The sequence below is a fragment of the Octodon degus genome, unplaced genomic scaffold (assembly GCF_000260255.1).
Source record: "Octodon degus isolate 3935 unplaced genomic scaffold, OctDeg1.0 scaffold00097, whole genome shotgun sequence".
Taxonomy (NCBI): Eukaryota; Metazoa; Chordata; class Mammalia; order Rodentia; family Octodontidae; genus Octodon; species Octodon degus.
In genome coordinates, this window is record NW_004524673.1 from 9,785,148 (window position 1) to 9,790,957 (window position 5,810).

The 5,810-nt window shown below is 40.8% G+C and overlaps 1 protein-coding gene across 1 annotated transcript in view; it reads right to left on the reverse strand.

Annotated features, from left to right (window-relative positions):
• Cdh20 (cadherin 20) overlaps nt 1-5,810 on the reverse strand; it is a 272,474-nt gene that overhangs the window by 266,209 nt on the left and 455 nt on the right. The window lies entirely within an intron of this gene.

The window sequence follows — 5,810 nt, forward strand, 5'->3', positions numbered from 1 at the left end:
CCTGTGTAAATGGGGAGAGGAAGAAGGGATACACCACAGGAGGAGAAAGAGAAAAAAAGAATTAAGATATGTTAGATATAGGCACAAATTCCCTATGATAAATGTAATTAATATGTATGATCAATACATACTAATAAAAAGCATAAAGTTAAAAATATCAGCAAGTACATACAAAGGTGTTCAACGTCACTGATTATTAAGGAAATGCAAATCAAAGCTATCATGTTATTTTCCACTTGTTAAGATAGCTTTTATGAAAAAGACAAGCAGTAATACTTGATGCTGGTGAGGATGAAGAGGAAAGGGAACCCTGTATATTGTTGGTGAGAATGTAAAGTGGTACGCCATTGTAGAAACAGTATGGATCCTAAGAAATTAAATGCAACTGCCATATGGCCCTGCGATCTTTCCTCTGTATATATCCAAGGGCAATGAAATGACTATCTTGTAAAAATATCTGTACACTCATGTTCACTGAAGCACCATTCACAGCTGCCAAGATATGGAAATAAACTAGGTGTAGTGCACTGGCTGGAGGAATACAGAAACAAGAGATCCCAGTGCAGTTGTGTGAAATGATGGATATGTGAATTATTCCACTATGATAACATTTACTCCATGTAATATCTCTTAAATATCATTTTATGCACCATAAATGTATTTTCAACATAATAAAAAAATTAAAATATCAAATTGACATATATTAAAATATACTATAATCACATTTGAACAAATGTTATGAAGAAATAGCCAGGAACGCTAAAGAAATGTCTGTCCCGTGCAAGATATCTTCTTTAAGAGGTATTGCCATTAGAATAATCTCCATATTTTAGATTGTCAGATGTTCCTATAAATAGCAAAAATACTCCCCATCATGAATGCTATGCATGTTTTTGACATTTTTACTTTTCTGTGATATTTTACATGATCAGTATTAAGTGCCTCAGAAGAAGAAATGAGAGATACTGTTAAAACTTTAGGTATTTTAAAAAGATATCACAGTCTATAGCTTTCTTACTTTTATTCTTCAGTGATATATTTCCACACTAAATGTTCATTTAATGATCCCTTAAACTTAAAAAATTTGCATATATACCTTGAGGTGAATTGGACCATTCTATTTTGCATTGTATTTGAATAACACTTTGAATTGAGTTCATTCTCAGAGTTCTAAAATTAAGTTAATCCATATGTAATTAGGAACAGTCTTAACTGGACACTCTTGGTTAGCAAGAGATGAGTAGATTACTCTGAAAAACTATTTAGCAAACCATGAGTAGCAATTAAATGAGAAAAGACTAAATTTCTCTTTAGAATGGATTTCTATTTTTAATTGCTTAGAGTACATATTGTAAAGTAAAATTTTCAGTTCTTAGAGCTAACTTCATATTTTGTACCATTTATGCTTTTTAACACATTAGTAAGTAGTTTGATTGCTGGTGAGATAGCTCAGTGGATAAGTGTCTGCTTAGGCAAGTGTAGGGACCAGGGTTCGATCACTGGCACCACATGCTGCACCATCCCTGCCCCTGGGCGCACTGAGTCAGTGACTGAGTCCTAGCATGGTAGCACACGCCTATAATCGCAGTGTTGGGGAGGCTGAAAACAGGAGGATCACTATGAGTCTTAGCTGTATAGTGAGATCCTGCACCAAATACATTAACAAAATAAAAGCAGTTTGCTTTTGTGATCCCTTTTATTTGTGATGGATAAAAGCACCTAAGGTTAGTAAAGATACTGTCACACCCCTTAAAAAGACAAGATGATTGTTTCGGAGAGACTTAAGTATTTCTCTTTATGAAATTGTATGACACTGTCTTAATTTATTATGCTTTCTTTGTAACAGTGTATTTTATTCCCAGAACAATTATACTTAACACTGGCATATAAAGATGTTCCTATTTTAATTCAAATAGTTACAACTTTGCCCCATATTCCATGTCAATATCAGAATTCAGAGAGCTTGAACCTACTGAATACACAGTTCTGCATTTCCCTAGACACCACAGGCTTAATGTTTTCTAGAGTCCCTTGCTCATGCCTTCTTTTGCAGTTATTTCAGAAGAAATGGATTACAGTGCTATCTGTTAGCAAATAACAGGGTACTTCCTATGATAACTGTAGCTGTTCAGTTGCTTAAAATCACCTTTATAATTTAAAGTACATTTTGTGTCTAAATTAGTATGAAAATGCAGACACTACTTCTTCAATTAAATGTGAAGGATGAAAATCATTGTAGACAATTCGTTTCACAATAGAAAATAAACATCAAAAATGGAATATTTACTTCTTAATCATTTATGTCTATGAAAAGTGTTGAAGCATAAAAACTAGGTGATGTTTTTATGATTGTGTTGCACTAAGGTTTACACCTAATACCTATTAGTCAATAAGAGAATTGTCTAGTGTATTTTTACTATCCTTCCTGTGCTGTTTCAGAGATGAAAATTTTTGTCCATCTCTGGAATAGAACATGGAAAGGGAAAAATGGCAGCAATGTATTTTAGCACTCCAGTGTTCTGAGGATATGTTTTTTTTTTTTTCTTTTTTGAAACTAATCAGGATTTCCCAGAGTGCCACCAAAGTAAAAAAGAAGAGAATATAAAAATGATAAGTATTACTTTTCCCGTTCCCCCCTTGCTCTTATTTTCGCTACTTTGCATGCCTGATTGCAGCACCACCTGATCAGAATGAACAATTAACTGTCTAATTATTCTAGTCACACCGGCCCACAATGAAATCTTTATTCCATGTTTACAGCAATCTTTGGCAGAGGCTGTCTTGCTGTTTCTAAACTAAGAAGGACTGCCCTTTGGCTCTTCTCGGCATCAGCTGCCTTGGTTTCAGCCCGGGATGCCAATAATCAGACTTCCTTTTCTTCCAAAGTGGACATTTTTTTTTTAGGGTGAAAAGACCTATTCTAATCACCCCCCCATATATTCTGGCTGATTTATGTTCTAGCTACTGCAGCTCTTCCTTCCGTATCTCTTTACGTTTTTTCCTCCCTCCATAGACTGCCACCAGGCAAAACCCCATTTTAAGTCCAAAATTGTAAAAAATGCATAACCAAACAGTGTTCACTACTATGAGGGAAGAAAAATGCAACTATTGGTTTATGGGTAGAGGGAAGTCAAGGAAATCCCTCTTGCTCTTCTAAACTGCTCATTTTCTAGCTCAAAAGGCATTCAGTAACGTCTTCACCAAGGGAAAACATACCCACTTTTCAGTGGCTCTCTTGATGACTTCGAGCTATTTACTTGCCAACAGCTGCAGTCTTTGACATGCTTCAGAACTTGGGGAAATATAGCAGGGTCTGAGAGGATATGGCTGAGTTTCTCTGAGGTGCCCAACTACTGTAATATTCAGAAAGGGAGAAAAGTCACTCCCAGATGGTGGTCAGGAGAAGACAGTACCTCCACCAAATGCAGGTGTGAAAAGCACCTTAGTAGCCATCTTGGAACCACCTGGTGGTGTCTTCTTTCTGAATCTCAGAGAACAATCTATATCAGGTCCATTATCATAAACTGCAAAACTGAGTTTTCTAGAAAAACGTTTCACTGCTTTGCAGAGATATGGAATCTAACTTTCCATTCCAGTATTTAAGCTCTGTGTGACAATTCCCCTAACAACCCTTCAATCTCTCATCTTAACTCCCAGCTCTTACTACATTGCCTTTCCAGTGAGAACTGGGTCGTAAAATTTTACTGAGGAGAAAGGTAGAAAGGGGTGTTTCAGTAGCATAAACACTGATTAAATTTCTGGGCAACTCTTCACCAAACGAAAGATAATTTCGCTACAACTATGCACAAGAATGTCAAGAATGCTAAGTCATTTTTATGTTTGTACTTTCCTTTTCCATCTTAACTTTACACTGCCACATGGCACACATGCTAAAATCTATCTCCTGAACCTGCAGTGTAGCAAACTTTTCACAAAACATTAAAATTGCATATTTTATAGTTTGACATTCCCAGGATGCTCAAAGCATTTTGGGGGTAGCACTGAGTGCGGAGGTGGATGCAAAATTAGATCATCTTGTAATAACAGGCCTATTAGAAAGACATGGCTACTGTGAATTGGAAAATAGGGAAAATGAGAGGCACTGAGAAGAAGGTCGCCCCAAAGTCGGTGTACACAGCGGAAGCAGACTTCAGCAGCTTGTCTCCAACTTATAATGCTTCTCTCTTGCTCCTTATTTGTCTCTGTTTTTCTCTGGCAGGAAGGGATGTGGCCAGTGTGGAGGCTGGACCTCATTCCTACGCTCAGTGTAACACAGCCAGACTGTCCCCCCACACTCTTGCCCCCATTTCTGCTTCATGAGTTGGTCAAGCCTTTACTCTGGAGGAGATCTGATGAGGAATCAAGGTGAGAAGAGGCAACCGAAGGTGTCCTTGTGGCTTTAGCCAGTGTAGGCACTAAAGCCTGCCACTGTCAGGGAGCATGCCCTGTGCAACTGCAGGGGTCACGCTAGCTAAGGAAAAGACTGTCCCAGGTTTTGTGAATGATAGGAAGGCAATCTGGGTCAAGTGTGGGGTCCAAGATGGTTGTGCTTCCACAGTTCTCTTACCAGTGAAGGCTGAGGAAGGTGAATGGGTAGAAATTCACCCATAAGCAGGGGTGCAAACATGTTGTGGTCCTACATTTGTTGCTTTCATTATTCTTAGATAAAATCAATTCCTCAGCTACATTCTTGACAACACTACAGCTCTGAAGGGGGTAATTTCCTTTGGTGGAGACACATCAGACAGGAGAGGACATCATTTGTAGGAGAGCAGATAGAAACTGAGTTTTCAGGTGATTATAACAATCAAATAGAGTACCAAAATCCTTGCCATTTGTGCCAGTAACAAGAACAGTATTATTAATGACGACGGCAGTAATACTATAAACTCTGAAACTGCCCAGTAACCAACTCCTTAGTTCTCTGGTGCCAGCCTCTTACTCTATTCTTGGACTCAGCAGGTGAAAAAAACGACTGGGGTGTGGGGGAAGTGAGGGGCTGGAGCTGCCTCCAGCTGGCCTCTAGGTTCTAGCCGCGCCCCTGAAGTGGATGGCTGGGTCCAAGTTCTTCCTTCAGAGTAAATCAAACCCAGTTTCTCCTGCTGCTAAGAACAAGTTGGGACTCCGCGGTAGCGTTTTCTTCGCAAAGCTGAGACTTTAACCCGATCTGACCCTTGTCTTCACCACCCCCGCCACCCCCAGATCTACACAAACAACACCACCAACAGGCAAAGGCTAAACAACCCGCGCGCAATTCAGAGCTTTCCCTGGAAGTGTTAGAGCCCGGAGACAGGAAATCCGGGGAGTTGGTGATGTCCGGCAGGTGGCGGGACGCGAGTCACCATCACATTCTCCTCCCACGGCCAGAGCTCCAGCGAGCGCGCAACGCGGGGGTGCAGACGCAGGATTGGCCCAGCAACCGCCTGGGTCTGCAGAGCCTCCGCGTCTAGCCGCTCTCTGAGCGCATCCCTAAGCGGGGACTCAGCACTCTCTCCTCGGCTGTCGGAGGGAGGCGCCGCCGCCTGCAAGGCAAACTAGGGCGAAGCCCGGACCGAGCGCACCGCAAGCCCGCTCTTGGTCCCAGAGCACCCAGCTCAGGCGCGCAAAACCCAGGCTCCTGGCGTGTTGTGCCTCGGCTTTCCTACTCTCAGAGAGCAGTTCCTTCAGCTCAGGCAACCCCTTCATGCCTTTTTCGCCATGAAGTCTAAGGAAGTCGAACTCAGGGTGCCCCGTAGGGTCGCGAGGACGGCAGGGAGTTGTGAAGAAAAACAAACAAACAAAAAAAAAAAAAAAAAAAAAAAAAAAAAAAA